Raw genomic sequence first — 20331 nt, 5'->3', positions numbered from 1 at the left:
GTTCAATCTGATGTTTATACTTTCTGTTTTTAAGACTGGAGATAATACAGATTGCAGACATGAAAATGAACTGAGTTTGGTATTGCACAGACAGAAGCTTCAGTGCAGGTAAATAAATATTGACTTATGCTTGCAGATAAAGATATAAAGATACCTAGATAAAGAAATTCTATGAAAAAAATATTTAAGGATCCATAATGTTAAAAACTGTTTATATAAAAATGATATTATGTAAATATCTGCAAATATTTTTAAATGTTATTTTTGTTTGTCATTAAAAATAGTTAATATTCAAAGTCATATCAAATAGTTCTAGGGTCAGAAAAATTACTGTGTGATAAAAATCCCTACAAAACCAAAGAAGTCAGATAATGAAAAAAAATAAGGTGTGTTTTCATAAATGTTAGAGAAAGAACTGGACAAAATCAACTTCTACATCCACACAGTTACAAGGACAATGAAGTTGCAGTATACATGATACAAGTCCCAGCAATATTGTTTTTACTGTAATGGGAGATTTACTCAACAAAAAAGGGTGAAATACATTAGTTTCAAAAAAAAATTGATGAAGAGGAGAGAAGGGAAATTCGTGGTCTTTGCAGGAGAGAAAGAGAGAAAAGGACACTGGAGGCAATGAAAATGAGATCTGCAACATGCACAATGTTCACAAAAGCATCTCAAAACAATGTGGAAACTTGATGTGTTTCTGAATTGCAGGTAGGAACAACACAGGTCTGCAGATTCCCTCTGGCTTTTCCTGCATGATGCATTAGACATGCAGTGTCATGACAGAAGTGTAAAATTTAATGACCTATGTTCTCTTGAACAGGAAAAGGGGTGAAAATAAAGCCTTGTAAAACATCCACTGAAAGCAATTACTCATGAAGTTATTAGCAGTGAACTTCTTTAGTTGCCTGTACCGCAAATCAAGGCCCAGCTTTTCAAGCAACTTAAGTAAAACTACATACACTTGTAAAACAAGGGGCTGACAGCTGAAAATGTGAGAAATCTGAAAATGAGATGAGGAAGGGAAGAATAACAATGTTAAAAAACACCAGTTAGCAGGCAGTCTCACTGAGGTGATTTAGTGGAGGCAGAAAATACTAGAAACCTTGTGACCAGGGACATGACTGGCCAATATAATAGTTTGTATATTGTAAAACATCTATGAGTTTCATTTGCTTCTAGGTTTCTAGTTTGAAAGAGGAAACTTTATATGACTCAGTCCTGGGTACTGTACAGTCCAGGTTGCAGCCTCATTTCTCTGCTAGTTTGTTTCACACAGTCCCCATTTACACCCTCTCTGTTTCTCAGGGCATAATTTGGCCTCAGATCTTGTCCACAAAATCAAAGTTTCTCATATATCACCATTAATGTGATAAATGGTTCCCATGACCCTTTGCCTGTCTGTAAATCACAAGCTATGAAGATATTCCATGGTGATCAAATCAGTCAGTGGAAATTTCATTAAATGCAGTTTTTCAAGCTGCTATTTATAAACAAGATAAATTAATTTTTTTCCTGCAGTGGAAAATTAGATAGCGTACAATGAGTTAGATATACTTTTTCTGAATTGTACATTTAACTAAGAAATGCATTTATATCCTTTTAAAAATGAGCATATCAACTCCTGTCCTATTCTACGAACAGTGTTTGTCTTTTAAAGAGGATCTGATGAGAGCTTTGGCATATATCAGAGAAAATATTTCTGTTGTTTTCATGGTTCATATTGACTATTAGTCTCACTAATACTACTATATGGAGTATTTGTGTCTCATGACTAGCAATGTGTCCTGGGACAAACTCACAATGCCAACTTTTCTACACAGAAACCATAAGATTTTCATCTTGGCTTCTGGATTTTAAATAATAAATTGCATTTCTTCCACAAAAAAATAAACTTGCATGCATAAACATCATTTGTCGTACCAACCTGCATCGTCTTGTGGGAACTACACGTGCTTGAGCAGTGCCTAGCACAATGGATGCAAAGACAACATTGATAGCAACTGTATTATTTGCACATTTTTGAAAGCTGAATCATTGTATCTGAAAATAATTTCTTGGGCAGGAACAAAGGCAATTTTATTTTTTCCTTTCCATTCAGTTTTCTGCCTCTGTTTGAATTACTAAATTGTTGATCCTAATTCAGTTGCTAGAAGATGAAATGAAAGGACTGTAAATAGTTCAAGGAGGCTATGTTCAATACTTTCTGGTTAAAAACTAATAAAGTCATGTAATGACAAGCCAGGTGAATCTTTAACATTTGGAATCCTCTGATTTTACCTGGATTCAATTTTCACCTTATTTGTTCTTTGTCTAATAACTATGAACAATTTACATTAATTTAAAGACAAGATTTTTTTCTCTATATAGGCCTGGGATAGAAATCCACTGTGATAGTCATAAATGCTAAAAATAATCAGCTTACATAATATTCAGTGAGACATTTAAGGTTCTTCATCATGTTTTGGGCTCAGCCTATGAATCTTTTATTGGGAAATTGATATGTCTTATAAAATGAGAAAGGTGTCACCTTTGAGTGCTTTAAGTGTTTCATGTTTTATCCATTTCTGATGCAGTTCTCTGCTCACAGCCAGTTTACTGCTAAGAATGTGACAGGAGCAGCAGCTGGTAATTTGTCAAGACTCCTTGAGACTTCATTTAGTTGCTTCAGTAATTTTAATGCCTATCCAGAGTCCCTTGAGTAGAATCCCTCCTATTGATCAAAATTCTCCACTTGTTAAGTGCAAAATCTAAGTTAACAGTACAGGGATAATAGCGCTGCAGAGAAATCTACCGCAGAGTTCCATGGAGTGCTGTTAAGAACCTGGGGCATCGATGCTCATTTTTTCAATCACCCTGCTATGAGAATGAAAGCTGCAGCAGAGAAATTTCTAAGCTTCCAGAATGTGCATTAAGAGCATGGCAGGTGTTTCTTTTTTTCCTAGTTTCGACATCATACTAAAGAGCATTAAGCCACAATCTATAATAAGAAGTTCTTGTCCTCAATATTTGAGGAGAAAGGAAAATGCTTTTGAAGACTGGAATCAAGAGTTTTGAAGCTGAGTGCATTTTCCTGCACTTTGTGTTCACTTAAGAGCCCCTTCTTTTGCTGGTGGAGCTGTTCTTGATCAATCTCTACACTTTTTTACCTTTTGCTCATTTTTTTTTCTTGAAGTGTGTATTGTGGAAGTATCAATGTCAACCTTGATGTTTGTAATATTATGAGTGAAATGCTTCAGTTGTTTCTGTAATTAAACTGTTAATTTGATAGTAAAACAAAGGCTCAATATATGCTAGTTCAATATATGACAGCAATTTTGTCATTTCCTTTTTCACATGCTTTTAAGGCACAATTATACAATTTTAATACTTTCCTCTACATTATGAAAGTATTCTCCTGATTTTCTTCTGACTTCCACATACAAGTTAAGCAGAATTTTAACATAATTGTCTGTGTTCAGAGTACCCTTCCCTTCAAATCCTTCTCCAGTCCTTCTCTTAACCAAGCACCCAGATGAGGTTGATGGGGCAGTGTCTGCCTGCAGCCTCCTCACTGGAACCTTTGTTACTCCGCTCACACCACAGTTCAGGCTGATACTTTAGGAATTCCCGAGAAGCCCAAAACAGAGAGAAATTTAACTATGTACTGACAATACTTAGGTTTTGAAAATATTAGACATGGTATTAGACATAATATTTTGAAATATTGGACATTGCTAATCAACTCCTTGGAGCTGATTTCTTTCAGTTTGATCAGTTAAGGAAGTCTGTAAGTCTGAAAGGATTGCAGGAAGTCTCAGATTTGGGGTTGCGAAGACGTATTTGAAGTATTAGTAAACAAGAAAATGCCTCCTAAAATAATTTCACAGTTGGAGACTATGGCATGGATTGAATAATAAATACTAAACATGGTCAGTGCAGGTATTCCTGAACATGATAGAAAACTGACTCTTTTTTCCAACATTGTTCCTGGGTGTTGGACCTGAGAAAAAAGGCAGAAGCTCAGTGACTTGATTACAGATGAAACCTTGATAAGCTACTCACTGGACAAAGCATGTATGTACTCTACAGAACCTAGAGTAAAATTGTTTTTATTAAGTTGAAGAGAGAAAAATTGTAAGGAATTTGTTTCTCAGAAATTTCTTGGAATTTCTTATTTCTGGGAAAGAGTTCCAGAACTAAACTAGATAAATAAACTGTTTGAATAGTATTACAGAAATTGTAAAAGGGCTATGACGTAGGCAAGGTAATATAAAGAAAGGTAAACTATGCTTTGTTACACACTGAAAACCAAGGTTGCACTACATAAGGACTTAAAGTGGGGAGAAAGAACAGCTCTTTGGATCATTTGAAAGGAAACAAGATGAAGTCTCTAAACTACAGTGTCTTCTCACTAAATGTTCTTAAAGTAATGATAAATAGAATAAATGAAAGTATAAAAAGTCATGTTCTGATGAATAATCACCTGGAGATAATACCCAAATTTTCCTTTGGCTTTACTCATTTGACCTCATATCACTGACAGATATTTGCCATGTGTGTTACTAAGGAACATGTCTGGGCTCTGAAGAGAAACAAGTTGTCCATGGAAAGAAATGCACTGGAAGACAGGCCATCTGAAAATGAATTTAAGTGATGCATCAAGGTAAAAAACCCCAAAACCACATTATTTTTGTTTATTTACATAACTAATGAGCTGAAATGGGTAATTAAATTCCTTCTCTGCAGTAACCTGGAGAGAAGCTATGAGCAAGGTAGAGCTACCTATTGTTAGACCATTTGTGCAATCAATTTTCAGGCCAAATGGATGACAGGACAAAAAGTATGGTGCCACGTGTTCAATACTTATAAATATAGGCTATTTGCTTTTTATCTGTTCACAAACCTGTGTGAATGGCAGTAAAGAAAATGCCATGTAACAGTCATTAAAAAAAAATCCCATGTGTGAGTTTAAATCCAATGATTGTCTAGAAGTATTTTCTTAACTTATATTTTATGTTTTATTTACTAAAATGATACCTCATTTGTGGAAAAAAAATTATCTTTAAAAAAAAAATCAAACAAAATAGTGCCCATGCATACAGAAATGAGCACACACTAAAGGAAAAAATAGGGGTTAAATTAAAATTTATTAACTGTAGAATTAAAAGTTAAAAAAATTGAGGATATCATCTGCAAATGAATGGTGGTTTTACTTTCCAACCAGAGTACAGTCAGTTTTATTATACAATTCCCTACACTCTGGGGTCCTGTTGGAAGTGTCTGAATTAGTTCGTTTCAATACTGTTTTTACAGTGACAATTTTTTTCATTAATGTTAGGGCAAATTATATTCAGCTGAACGGGAAGTCCCTTGCTAAGGAATAAATGAATTTTAATAAATAAGGATCCATTTACTGCTGTGGTTGCAAGTATTTCCTTTTATAGGACTTTGTATTAGACACAGGGGATCCTTTTCAGTATGAAGAAAATTATGCTCTGGATTATACTTTCTAGTATATGCTTTTATCTCAGTGCCACGTGAAAGCGGAGTTGAGCCATAATGCAGAAGTCAAGCATCAAGCAGGAAAAATGTCTTAAAGGAAAAAGCACATGGACTTAAATTCAATAGTCTGAATTGCATGAGTCTTTTAAGCTGACAGAATTTAGAAACTGCTGTGTATTAACGGCATATCAAAGGGGATGTAAGATACCCCTGAGTGGGTAATCAGTGGACAGCAAAGAACTATTGTGTGGGCCTTGATCCCCAAAAGGGGCACAGAATGAAAATGCCAAACAAAACACAACACAACTACAATACGCTGTGCCTTGCATGCAAAACTGAGGAAGTGTTCAAAAACTGATTCAAGATAAATTCACTACTAAGGGGAATCTGATGATAAAATCTTCAGTTGATGTATATTTCTGCATGCTGGACTTAGCTCCATGCTGAACTTAGCTCCTGAAGTACTAGGAATTTTTAAGTTTCCAGAAATACTGCTTTTCATCTGAAAGGTATTCAGTACAGAGAAAAAGTACCTGGTACAGTTTACTACTAATTGGCATTAAATACATAACAGTGAAAAACAACACCTCTTGTCATATAACTCAGGCAATGTTATCACGGGGGGGGGTCTTTTACTTCCCTTCTCTTTTACCTAAAATGTAATAAGTATTAGAATTCCCATTACAAGGTTGTCAGAGCAAAATTAGTGCTTATTGTGCTCTGAGACAAGAATTTTTCAGAGCTTAGCAATGCATGAAATCAGAATAAGGAGAATAAGGAGACTAAGGAGAATAAGGAGAATAAGGAGAATAAGGAGAATAAGGAGAATAAGGAGAATAAGGTGAAACACTAAAATAAGGAGATAGGTTGTCAAAGTTTAGTCTGAAGCTACAGAGATGTCACTCATGACATTTGAACTGTTTAGCATAATTTCTCATGAATCTACTTAAGGTCTAAGCTAAACTAAAGGTACATCAATATATTGAAATATTTTAAGCTTTATTCAGTGCAAAATTTACAGTATAAGCAATTTCAGTTTCTGAGTCAAAGTGGATCCATATCTCAACCAGAAGTGAGTCACTGAGTATTATGCCATTTATGAAGACAGAAATCCAAGCTGATGCATGTCACTGATGCGCAGTACAGGGTCCTCATGTCCTAGAATCATGTTTGGCTCTTCCATCAGTCTGCTGTAGAGCAACCACTGCCTTGCACAAACCTGCCTGATGCAGATTCAAGCTTCAGGTGAACCATTTACCCTCCTACAAACTCTCCCTAGCTATCACTCACAGTAAAATGAATTATTTTCTCCTCTGATTAAAAAATTGCAAAATCTTAGTTTAGCTTGGATTTAAAATATGGGGTAATTAGAAAATTTGATTTTATTTTTTTAACTTTTCTTTACAAATATGAGGTGGACATAAAATGAGGTGACTAAGAAAGTGTTGAGAAAAAATAAATTGAGAATGTGTTCTAGTCCCAGATGAGAAAATACAAATGGGCAATCAAAAAATAATCTATAGAGGAAACACAGTTCCCAATGCACAGCAAATGGGAACTAGCTGTTACTGCTACAGTTCCCATCTTCTTTTGAGAGCTTTTTCTGGCATTTACTGGTGGTTTGCTGTTGGTGAGGGTTGTCTCCCAGACTTTTGCTTCCTTCAGCAAAGAGGAAGCTTCTCTTGGTGGTTTTCTGCTTAGGGACAGCCCATGCTTTCTGTTTTCAGCTGATTGCTGCCAAGAACTGCCTGAACACCTCTTTGTCTGGTGCTTGAGAGGCACCCATGTACCTGTCAGGCTGGAGAGCCTCTGCCACAGACCCAGGAGCTGTTAGGGCAGCAGTGCATGTGGACTGTGGGACATCAGAGAGGATGGAAAGGTGATTGACAGGCTGTTCTTGGAGACCCTGAAGAGACAAAAGCCCAGGCTATGTGTGATGCCTTAACTTTGAGCTTTCATATTTTCAGATTCTGTGCTGCTTAGGTGTAGCTCTGAGCCTCATATTAAGTGCCAGTAAGCTCTCTTCACAGAGTAGGTAGACAAAACAAATCCTTTTCCTGCAGAGGACCAAGGACAACTTTCAGCCCAACAGCATAAACAACAGTGGACTGAAGAGCGAAAACAAGAAGGCTAGGACCTCACAACCTGAAGCTGTAATTGGAAAATTAAACCCAAATATGCAAATGGACCAAAACTTATAAAAATGTAAGATCTCATCACTGGTCAGCCATTTTTGTGACCATTCTCAGTCCACCCTGTGTGTAGCCCTGGTCAGGCTTTTGTCCTGGCAGATCCTGGAGGACTTTCAATAAATACCCACTTTATTCTCTGGCTCTGCCCAGTCTCCGTTTCAGGTCAGCCTTCCCAAGGCATCAGTTTCTGGTGGCCACAAAGGGACAGTGAGGCATCGTGTGAAACAAGAAATGAGGGTGAGCTAGAAACTGCACCCGATTGAATGGTAGACGGAAACTCTCAAGATGGGGAAGGCTCGAAACATGATTTCAGGCAACAGCAGTCCTCCTAAATCTTGGCCTGTAGGTTGTCTGCTCCTGTAGATCTGTAACTTCAGGACAGGCAGAGTGCCCTGGCAGCAGCTGAGGAGGAGGAATACCCATCAGAGAAGGTATCAAGGACAGCTGATCCTGGGCCAAGCATTTGTGTAATGGGCCTGCTTTGTTTGGGTGTGTGGAATGAATAGGTTACACTCTATTTCAAAACTCTGTACTCAGTGATATAAAATCCAGCTGGTGGCTGGTTACTAGCTGTCATTCCTTACAGTCCTGTAGAGGGGCTGCTGCTGTTTACTGGTCCTATAAACGTCATGTACAATGGCAAGGACTGCGTGCACTAAGTTCACAAATGATACCAAATGGGGAGGGTGATAGATATGCTGTAGAGCATGATGTTATTCAGATGGACTTCAGCAAGTGGAGAAATGGACTGAGACAAACCTTAGTACTTTTATGAAGTTACAAATCTGTGAAGGAGAGCTCTGTGCATGACTAGCTAAAAGCAGGTCTGCAGAGAAAGACATAGGATCCTGGTTGACACCAAGCTGAATATAACTCAGCAATGAGCCCTTGCAGTGAAAAGGTAAACCCCTTTTGGCATTAGTAAAAGGCAGCTGGCAGGTTCAGAGTGGCAATTGTTTCCCTCTATCTGGCATTTTTTCTCTTGGGATTGTTGTATCTGACACATTGATTACATTGACATACTAGAGTCAGTCCAGAAGAAATACACAAAGATGTTCATGAGGTGAAAGTCCACGACCAATGAGTAGAGGCTGGGGAAAATTTGAACATTTTTTCTTAAGCCTGGAGAAAACAAGGTCAAAGACAGATTTTTTTTCCTTAAATTTCTTTTGTGTATATCCATCTATTGGAAAGCATGGGGAAGAGAAAGCTGGAACTGAAGATACAAAAAATAATAGATAACAGATACAAATCAGAATATGTGGCAACATATCAAGAGAAAAACACACTTTGAAAGTGTCCAAATACTAGAATAAGTTGACGAAACCGGTTGTAGCATCTCCACACATGGAGATATTCAAGATCAGTCTGGACAAGCTCCTGAGAAACATGATGCAGTTAGTCCTGTTTTGGATGGAGTGTTGGACTAGATGGCTTCTAGAAACTGATTCCAATCTCAATTATTCTTTTACAGTCATGCTTTCCAGGAGCAGTGCAATGTAGCAGAAAAAAAAAAAAAAAAAAGGGAAATAAAGAGCTATTGGAAAAACATTGGGGTTTTTTTAATGTTTGTTTGTTTGTTTGTTTGTTTGTTTTTAATAATGTTTTTACTAACTAGCTACAAAACATTTTGCTTTGAACTGATGACTGCAAATGATTTGGACTTTGGATTGTTACTAAAGGATATTGGGATTGATTAAGAACAAAGATGTACTGAAGTCAGAGAAAGGAAGCTTTAAAAAATTGCTGACAATAAAAGAGTAAAAAAGTAAAAGTGTTTTGAAGTTTTGTAGTAATGTATCAGAAGCCGTCAATGAGTCCAAAAAAATTGTGTATCTTTTGCTGGTTTTGACTGGAATAGAGATAATATTCTTTATAATGGGTAGTATGGCTATGCTTTGGATTTGCTTTCCCTGTTAAGCTGTCTTTACCTCAATCCATCAGTTCTCTGGCTTTTACTCTTCTGATTCTCTCCCTGAACCGGCTGGTGGGGGAGTGAGCTAGTGCTGCGTGGGGCGGCTGGCTGGGGCTAAGCCATGACAGTGTTCATTTCTGTAGATAGGAAGGATAAAGAATTATCAAAATAGGCTGAGACTATTTGTAGGCTTATTTGGGCTGCTTAGGTGTATTAAATCCAGAAAAGTGCTACAAATATTAATGTTGGTGCTAATTTTACTAAATATTTTTCAATAATTGGATTTAAATGGTATATTAATTAACTTAGAAGCTCTTGTTAAATTTGAAAACAAGAAACTGGAGAATATTTTTTTAAAAGGATTTAGCAAGAGAAAAGTGGAAGGGAAGGCCAAGGTTGAGGAATCCTAATTAAAAGCCTTCACAAATATTAAATGCCTGAACCACTTGCTTTGCTAAAACTTTTTTTGTTTTTCGAGACTAAAGATAAGCCTCAGTATATTTTTAAGCTTCTTGTGTCCATCCATTACATTTATGATTCTTTTCCTTCTGACTTTTATTTATTTGCTGTATGGACAGTAGCCGTACACAGCCATTGAAAAGACAAATGAGAAATACAGCAAACTCAGATAAATATGTAGAAAATCTACTTACATGGAAGTCACTAATATCAGAGTAATGTGATTTTCACTGATACTGGTAATATGGTGTTGTAAAATTCATGTTATACAAAACTAGATCTTATTAGAGATAGTGTCTTTCCCAGTGGTAACTGAATGTTCAATTTAAAAGCAGTGATAGATCACTCATGTTGTTTTTCATAAATATTGCCAGATTCTTGCCTCGCTATGATTTACTGGGGAGAACCAGTACATTAAATTTTTTTTTAAATTAACTTGTTGTCCAAACAAATCATGAGACTGATACTGTTAAAAGACAAGGAATGTAACCTGTGATCAGTAACAGTGTGATACTGATTTGTGATACTAATTTTCATATTACTTAAAACAAGGAATACTTTGGCTTTCTTTATAGATAAAATGGCATAAAATTTTCATGAGGAAATATGGTGTCTATTTTTCACAGCGAAGCAAACCTGAACCTTGACAACAGCAGTGACTGAAGTTCTACAGTAACTGAAAGTATTCAAAATGCATACAGGACAGATATTCCTTGTTCTGACCTAAAGTGTCTTTTGCTGGATAATATATAGCTTCATTGCCATACATTGCTTAGAAATACACCACTGAGACTGCTGATTGGATAGTAAATTTATGGTCATTTATGGATTGAAGTGTGTTTATAAAGCTAGGCAGAGTCCTGGAGATCATTGATCTTGAGAGAGTCGTTATCTTCTGTCATGACTATGTGGATTAATTGTAGCGTTGTTTTCTAGACTACTGTAATTCTCAATTTTTTATACTAATGTCATTAGAAAGACAGTTTCCACCATACTATTTTTCTAATTAATGAATCATTTGTTAAAGTTTTTGCACAAAAATTCATTTTCTGCAAAATATATCTAACTTTTTAAAAATATGCATAGACTTCTTCTCTGGGACCAATTAGCATGTAAATACTGAGAGTCCATTGATTTCTGAGACTGACAGACTGGAGAGTGTCAGAACATAATGTGAGAGAAGATGCCAAAGGCATCAAAAAATTCCCATTAAATTTTGAAATATTATAATAAATTTCACAATATACCTACAAAGATCGCTACATCTAGATGCAACAGATGATAATCTGTTGAAAAACAACCCTAATTATTTTAGAACAATGACAGATAAAGAAGAATATTCCCTGTAAAGGAATTTTTCCAGTGCAAAATGTATTTTGACAGCCCATGTGTAGAAGATCTTTTTAGCCTCCACGCAAATCATGGATGCTGACTGGAAGATCTAAAAAATACTAAGCATTACTTAAAATGTAATATGTCCTATAAATTAAAATATATAATTGAAGTACATGCTCACATTCTAGAGTCTCACAAAATTTTTCAATCCAAAATATCTGAGTTCATGTTACAACTTTCCCATAATGCCCTGGGAACTTCTTTCACATTCTACTTCTTTCTAATTTAAAAATTACTTGGTTCCTAGACCCTTGAAACAGTTTACTGCTGTATGGTTACATGTCACTGAGCCATAGAAATTATTACTTATTTTGTGCCTAATTCAGTGATAATGCCCAGAAGTTCTGGCTGAGGTAAGACTCCCATGTGCTGTACCACTTAAACAGTGATTATTTCTCCATCAGGAAAATAAACAAGTGTATTCCCCCCATACAGTGAAGTAAGCTATCACAGAAATGCTTTCATCCACTCCATGATGCTGGCCTTTAAGACGCAGTGGCAGCATGCAGATAGGGTAGCAGGACTGTTTTTTGGCATGCTGGAACTCCTCAGATGCTTAGGGACTACCTGGGGCAGCTACTTGAGGGAGGCTAAAATCCAGCCAGGGACTAACTACTGAATAACCTGCTGCTCAGGTGATTACACCCAGTGAAATCCCAGATGGGATTACAGGGCAGCTTTTCATTTACATGTGTGGGTAAATCATCTGTCCTAACTGGCGCAAAGCATGTACAGAGAGAAAAATGAGAGAGTGGGTGTGTGTGCTGTCCTGGACATTCTGCTGTGAGCACCTGTCCCAGCCCATGGCTCATCACTCCAGTCTTACCTGGGCTGTTCTGGAACAGGCATGACTGCATCTGTATGACCTGCAGACAAGGGTAATGATCTAACAAAAAAACAAAACAAAACAAACAAACAAACAGAAAACCCCAAAACAAACAGCAACAACAAAAAATCTCCAGACAACAAAGCATAGGTGAAATAAAGGGTCTACTTTTCACCTGAATTGGATTCCTGAATATTTTCACTGTAAATCAAGAGGCCTGAAATGAGGGATGGAAATTTTGGCAGTTTGTCACTGCAACCATGCCTAACTGCACACATAGATACAGAAAAACAAATCTCTTGCCTAAATTCCACAAAGCACATAACATTTAATATTTCTGAGTGCTGGACTATTTCCTTAATCATCTTCTCTGTGAGAAAACATGAGTGAAGATTGAGAGTTGTTTAGGTGTGTGGCCAAATCATTATGTTCTAAAAACTCATGTAATATGCTCAGTTAGTAAAACAGTGCTGCTTTGGAGCAGACTTGTTTTGTCAAGGGATGATCTTGCCATTTTTTTTTACTATTTAGTCAAGGTTATCATTGTTTCCCTTTTCTACTTTATAGCCGACTCTTTAATTCCCATTATGAGCCTGCCACAGCTAAATTAGACCATGATTTATGCAAAAATTTAAAAGAAGTGGCTTGCAGAACTCTCTCACGAAGATTAGAGTTTCTGTCATGAAGCTTCTCTTTCTTAATGTCCTGGGTATTTTCTTTTTTCACTTCTTTTCTATCACTAAATTCTCCCTAGGGAATCTGTGGATGAATTGGTAGCATGAATTTAAGTGTTTAAATTCCTAAGATTTTTAGATGAAATTTATTTTAAGGGCAAATGATGCTAAAAGTCAGAGTCCGAAGAGACTTAAGCAATGAAAAACCTTTTGGCCACTGATGACTTGTCATATTCTACTGTGTGGTGAACAAACAGGCAGCCATAACAACAGAGAAATTAATCATAGTTCAAATCAAAATTAATGAAATTTTTGCTCAAATGATAGTCATCAGCAGATATTCAAGGCACAGACAGCAGATCAAATATCTTGTGTCGTCAGTGACTTAAAATGGTTGAGCTTTTCAGCTTTTTCTTTTAATTAGGGCTAAGGAATATGTGTGGGATGCCTACAGTTCAGTAACTGAGTCAGAAAAAGGAAAGAAATTTCATGGAAATACTATAAAACAAGATCCCGCAGGGTGGAACTCACCTTCTCAAGTATTAGTGTCTAGTCTGTAGGTACCTGGAGTGGCCCAAAACACCCACATGTGCCTGATAGATATTAAAGGTTAGTTATGTAAGACTTGCCAAAACAGCTGGATGGCAGCAGGGGTTATTGCAGGGAACTGTGGATCTATTTTCACACAAATAAATCGTGCTTGAATTGAAAATTGGTAAGATGTGGTGGAACGCCTCTTCAAACATCCAGCCAAGGTGTGAAGAAGGGAATGCATTTCTAAAATGCACTCTTCAATGCACTGTTACCTAAATATACACTTCTGATTTGAATCAAGATTTATTTCCCTAAAAAGAGTCAGCAAGTGCCTACATATCTGTATATGAAGTACTGTATTAAGGACAAATAATAAAACATATTGTCCTGAATACCATTCCTAGGAAGAAAGTTCACAGAAGTCATGTAGGATCTTGTAGATAATATTTTACTTGGATACAAAAGGATAAATTATTTGGTGTTCTGTGGGAAACATTATTTGTTAACCTAGTTAAAACTTACAAATAGTAATTTTCTTTGGATTTTTAACTGGGGGCACAGAGTAAAATCTTCAAACTACTTAACAGATTGTCTACTTAACAGATTGTCCCTGAAGTTGGAATAACTCTAAAGATATTTCATTTCTAGGAGGAAATAAAGGGTGTTGTTTTCTTATGAAAAACTGGAATGGTAGTCGGCTGAGCTACTCTGCTGTCTGTGTGACTGGTAGCACAAATATAAGAAAGCTTGTGCTAAGAACAAATTGAGCCTGGTGCAATTCAGGGACCAATAGACAAACAGAAAAAAAAAGATTCAGAAAAATTTTCCATCCATTTTACATATATACTTTCTTTTGCCTTCACAGTCCATAGTTCTCAGTTCAAACAAATGATACAAACCACAGTCAGATGGAACAAAAATTCTTTTGGAAAGCTACTGCCATGATTATGAAGAAAGCATATAATATATACCTATGCTACATGTTCATATACAAAAGCATAACAAACATGTACAAACCAAAGCACTTTATAAAACCCAATACAAATTTTGCCTGCAAACGCAATCCTTTTCTTGCTGCTGCTCTGAAATACCCTTATTTTTCTTTGATTTTTTCCATTGTAATTAAGCTGAAAAGCTATTAAAATAGGAACTTATAATGGAAACATTGACAGGTCTTTAAATACAGTAGAGTGAAGAGAAAAACTGTAATAAGAACCTGTCAAAACTGAAAATGCAGGAGTTTGAGAGACCAGAAGACTATAAAAACATGTCTATTTCTAAGGCTTTGAATGATGATATTTTTAGATTTAAGTGCTCCATGTGTTTCCACTAATTACATAGCAAAGTGGGACAGATGAAATATCTAGGCATACAGCACAGCTACTTCTGTAGTTCAAAGATTTCAGCATAGCCTTGAAGGTAGGTAAAAAGCAATAGCATCAGATTTCTCTGTCTTTGTATAGTATTCATATTTGGAATTTAATGTCACCGTAAAAGATCTCTTTCTTCCCTTTCTCTTCTCTGACTTCTGTGACAGCTGGTGAATGTTACGGAAACATAACGAAAAGAAAGCAAAATAAAGCAAGCTTAGTTCAAGGCGACATTTTAGCAGCCTCAATTCACTCCCTCATGTATTGTTACATGCAGCTTGAACATTTTATCCCCTCCAGTGTCTTTATTCTAAATTTAGTTCCTGTAGACAATGATTCTCACCTAATGAGCACTGTTTAGTGTTCTCCTGTTCTTCACAGGTCAACGTACGGCTTGCCTCTTTGTACCCATGTAGCTATGAAGGCAAAATTTCCTCATAAATAATTCTCCATATTTTTAATGTCTAGTAACTTCACAAATATCTGTATTTCCCTATTTTCAGTATCCACTAATTTTATTTGTAATATTAAGTGAATAACTGTCAGAGCACTTGCTAGTGATATCCAGTACTTTGTTGTTCAATGCACGGCCTCTACAGGCTTCTCTATGGCTGCAAATCTGTCCCAACGACCTCAGGGAAGGCACACAGTAAATGAGGAATATGGCAAACAGAAAGGAACTTTGCAATATGGCAATACACAGTGGGTAGGCTTTCTATGGGGAAGCGATGTCTCCATTTTTTGAGTTTTGGTGGCCAGGCAGGTTTGGCACAGATCTGAATGGAGAATTTCATGTTTTATGGAAGAAGTGTTGATACAAATTCATTATATGGCCGTATTTATTACAGAGCAGAACCTCCCAGCTGTTAAAGCTGTTAAAGGCACAGATCAGCTGATGCACCCGCTCTGAAGGGATGAAGTAAGCAGAAATAGTTAAATGCTTCTCAGTGGTGCCCTGTGACAGGACAGAGACAATGGGAACAAACTGAAACACATGCAATTCCATGCAAACATCAATTCCATTTAAATATTAAAAGGATTTGTTTGTTTTTTTGTGGTTTTGGTATGATGTTTTGTTTTGTTTTGGGTTTTTGTTTTGTTTTGTTTTACTGTAGGGGTGCTTAACTGTAGTAGGAATAAATTTCCCAGACAGGCTGCAGTGTTTCCTTCCTTGGAGTTATTCAAAACCTGACTAGACACGACATTAAGCAATCTGTTCCAGCTGACACTGCTCTGATCCTGGGAGTGCACCAGGTGCTATCCAGAGCTCCATGCCACTCACTGCTGTTCTGTAATTCTTATATATCATTCAGAAAAAAAGGAAAAAGGTTTTTACCTACTTGCATGCAATAAAATTACCACTGTGATTGTGTATTGCAAGGATAAGGATGTTGAAGATTGTGTCCTGGCCAATCTCAACCTACTACTTTCAAAATACCTAAATTGCCCTCTGCTGCTTAACATATCAAGTTTTCTCATCTTGTATCCAGAATTCCTTGAAATAGAAGTGGAACACAGGAAGTTAATTGCTCCATAGGAAAAGTGACTGATTTGAAGTAGCAGGTGGACTTTTGCTACCACTGCTTTTCCCCACAGAAATGCTTAGTGTATTTAGGTCTTCAACAAAAGCTAATCTGGGACATAGGTGGATCAATATGAACAATTACACAGTGGCCACAGAGAGACTGGCACTGTTCTGCTCTTGGTGATCTGTGGTGAATCTGACCTTCAGGGACTGTTAATGTTTTTCTGCACAGCTTGGTCTGTGAGGTGAAGGAGAAAGCTTAGACTGTGCCACTGCGCCATATGGAAAGCAAAAGATCCATAAACACAGAGCTACATTATCAATAAATACATAAGTATTAGGTCATTGTTATATATATATTTTAAGATGAAATATTAATCTACACACAGATTATGGTGTGAAACAATGATTAAAAATACATTATAATTTGAGAAGCTTCAAAAAGAAAAGAACAAAAGCAAAATAAAGTAGCAGAGAATTGAGAGTAGAAAAGTCTGCTCCCTCAGTAACCCATTGCTTGGTTAAGCTGTACTTTCTTCCTTGGTGACACATTTTTTTGGTTAAACCATGCTTTTAAAATTAATATTATTTTTATTACTTTGTTGTCTTAACAAAGAAGAAAAAATAGGTACTAAAGAGAACATTTTCACTGCTAGAGTGCTTTCAAATTATTTTATTTTAACTGTAATTAATGGATATGTAATGAAAATAATGAGCAAGAGTAAAAATTTAATATAAGTTTAATGAGGAGAATGTTTTAGTTGTAAGAGAAAGGACAAAACCCAATGAACAAGGACTTATAGGACTTTTCAACACTTTTAACTCCTTGGGTGTATCTGTTTAAACGTCAGCTGTAGTCACCACTACAAGGCAATGTAGACAAGAAAAGAAGGTGCCTTTAAAAAAGTGAAGAGAAAGACTACAGCTCATGAAGTAATGGCTCACATTGATGCTGTCATAAATCATTATAAAATACCTAATGCCTTAACACAGGAACTGAAAAAATGCAATGTTTGGCCAGAATTTACTCATTGACTTTGTAAGTAGAACTCATGATTTATATTGATGCAACTGACACCAAATTCCAGTCCATTCTAAGTGTGCATTATAACATTTATGGTCTACAAAACATCACTTTTGTTGCTTTCTTTTAGTTTGATATGTAAGTTAAAAAGTGTTTAGATATATACAGGCTTCTGGATGACTGTGATCTGAATGGGCTGGGTCTTGGTCTTATTTAGAAGCTGATGCTAAAGTAGTGAGTGATGGTTTGGCAACACTTTAGGAAGTATCTGATAGAAATATTTCAGAAACTTCACAAAAATATTTATTGGTCAGTGAACTCTTGCCTGAGGGCCTAGTTCTTCCTATTAAGGTTCTGAAGCAAATTTCCAACCAAACTGTTTACTGAAAATCAAAGCAAATACTTTTTATTCAGACTTTGATCCCACTATAATCCCCTTTCCTATAAAACCAAAACTACTTATGAACTAAAAGATTCCAAAGTTCTTTACAAATTCTTATGGATCAAAATATTGTTCAAGTCAATAAACAGAGCATACATTATCAGAGCCTGGCATAAATGACACACAATCATCTACCTATGAGACAACAGAGTACAGAGACAAGTGACTAGTAAAGATAGTTATGAATTTTAATTATTGTGAGGTGATTAATGAAAATATGCAGCTTAAATATGTTCTCTACCTACACCACTGACATTGGTGTTGTGGTTCACTGTATTCTAATTCCAAAACACAAGTATAAAAATTCCCTTCTTTTAAGTGCTAGGTGAAATTCTTGATAAAATTATCTTTGATTGAATGTATTAATGACTCACTGAGGTAATGATACATGAAAGAGACTTGAATTCTGTTCAAATGCTGATCATTAAATGTCTTGTATCAGTAAGATTCACAGATTACGCCTTGATCTTTGGAAGGTCTAATCTTCTGCATGGAAGATCTCCAATATAATCTATTTTGTTTAATTTCTTTTGCATCCATTCTTGATCTTTTTCTCTGGTCAATAGAATGAATTGTAAACACCTTGTAAACTTTATTAAATAGCCATCTTTCTACAGGAGTAATTTTATCAGATTTAATATATTTTGAGATAGTAAAACTTGGAGCCTTGTTTTTGTCAGTAAATAACTGACATATAATAGCTGACATAACTGAATATCCTAATTTTTTTGGACCTATCTTATAGACTTGCCACTCATTTGGAACTCAGTTGAGAAAACCTGTTACAATATGCAGATGCTTTCCAATAGGAATCAAATTACCTGGCTGCTCAAAATGATTTCTGGAGATCAAGCCTATCATAGCTATATTATGAATATGAAGGCTTTTAATTGGATATTTTTTCAAAGGCAAAAAAGAAATGAGGCTAGTGAATGCTTTCCACATTTATGTTCCCAAGTGCATGGCTTTCCAATGAATCTGAAACATTTGAGGCTTTTGGACTGCATCAAATTCCAGGAGCTTGAGTCAAGGTCTGACTGCAGTGAGAACTGTACTCAGCCATGAGTTCCATAGGAAAAATCAACCTTCTCTTCAGTTACCCAAGGAAACGTAGCCAGAGGTATTTCTGTCAACAAGCTTTTGTTGCATAAAAATCACCTAAGTGGCAAGAGAGTTTGGAAGACATGAAATAGATAATAGCAGACCCACTGATCAAGTGAAATTTTTTCTTTGCTGTAGAGGGGAAGCTGTCTTTTTTATTAATGTTGCTAAAAGGATCAGATTCCTTTTCTGGGCTCACAGATTCCATGAAACTTAAATACAAAGTGCACTTGATACATGCATTTTCTCAGAGAAAAAAAGCTGCGACAGAAAAAAAAAAACCCAAAAAAACCTATTATGCTGTTCTATCCTTGCCCTTCTTTATTTCTTAACCAGACTGTTGCTCTTTTTTTGCTATTTTTGAAATTAATTATTATTTTTTAATCTCTAAGGACTTAATAGTCCATGTAAACTCGTCAGATGACAGTTCCTAATTGTTTTTTGGTTTGTTTTTTTTTCCTGGGATTATTTTCAACAGACAATGAAGAAAGCCCATTTTTAAAGTATACTGATATGTTTACTATGTCATCTTATTCCTTTTTAACATGTTTAACAGAGTTCCTTCCTTCTCAGAGTGTTCAAGGCATGGAAAGACACATACTATCTTCATTGCTTTGCACTTCCTTTCACAAATCACAGTAAGCTTCCTCACATTCTCTTCAAAGGGACTCCATTATTTTTATTTAAAGTATACCATACAGAGGCAGAACTGAATTCCCTTGAAACAGATATTCCTCTCATGCACACCCCTCTATAAACAGTAGATACAGGGAAACTACTCTGAATGACACAAGACAATCCTTGAACAGATGACTAAAAATTGAAGTTGAATTTAACCCTCTTTTTTCAAATATCTGTTTTAGTTCAACCAGCTTTTCATTTTCCATGTTTCACCATTTCCCGTTCCAGCCTCTGTCAAGACAAGCAAGTATCAAACGCTACAAGTACAAAAAAAAAAAAAAAAAAACTCCAGATCTATTTTTGTAAGATTTTAACTTCAGAGTTAGGCTATGTTTGGACAGATACGAAGTAATTACAAAAATGCTTTACTGGTCTTGGATTAAAATGTGATTTACACGCGGTGATCAGAGAAACCATAGTGAGTTTTTTGGAGATCAGAGGAAAAGGTCGTGTAGTGAAAAGGATCAACTGTGTAGGTAGAGCATAGAGACATCAGTGTCACAATATTTTATATTTTCTGCCCCTTTGTAATATGAATCTGTCATACTGTCAATACAAACAATACAACTGACTCCTGTTAGTAAAATGTTGTCTATAATGCTGTTTTGCTCTCTCCCCCTCAACAAAATAATTCAATATGGTACAAGAAGTTACCCATTTTTTCCTTCTCAGAACAGAACAAATGTCATGAAATGAAAATACA

General features: G+C 36.0%; 1 protein-coding gene across 4 annotated transcripts in view; it reads right to left on the bottom strand.

The window, feature by feature from the left end:
• The window catches only part of CNTN5 (contactin 5), a 611680-nt gene that overhangs the window by 99430 nt on the left and 491919 nt on the right, over nucleotides 1–20331 (bottom strand). The gene's annotated exons all lie outside the window — the stretch shown is intronic.

This window comes from Hirundo rustica, chromosome 2, assembly GCF_015227805.2.
Source record: "Hirundo rustica isolate bHirRus1 chromosome 2, bHirRus1.pri.v3, whole genome shotgun sequence".
NCBI classification, from domain to species: Eukaryota; Metazoa; Chordata; class Aves; order Passeriformes; family Hirundinidae; genus Hirundo; species Hirundo rustica.
The sequence above is the reverse complement of the archived record's forward strand: the minus strand, read 5'-3'. Positions and strand labels throughout refer to the sequence as shown.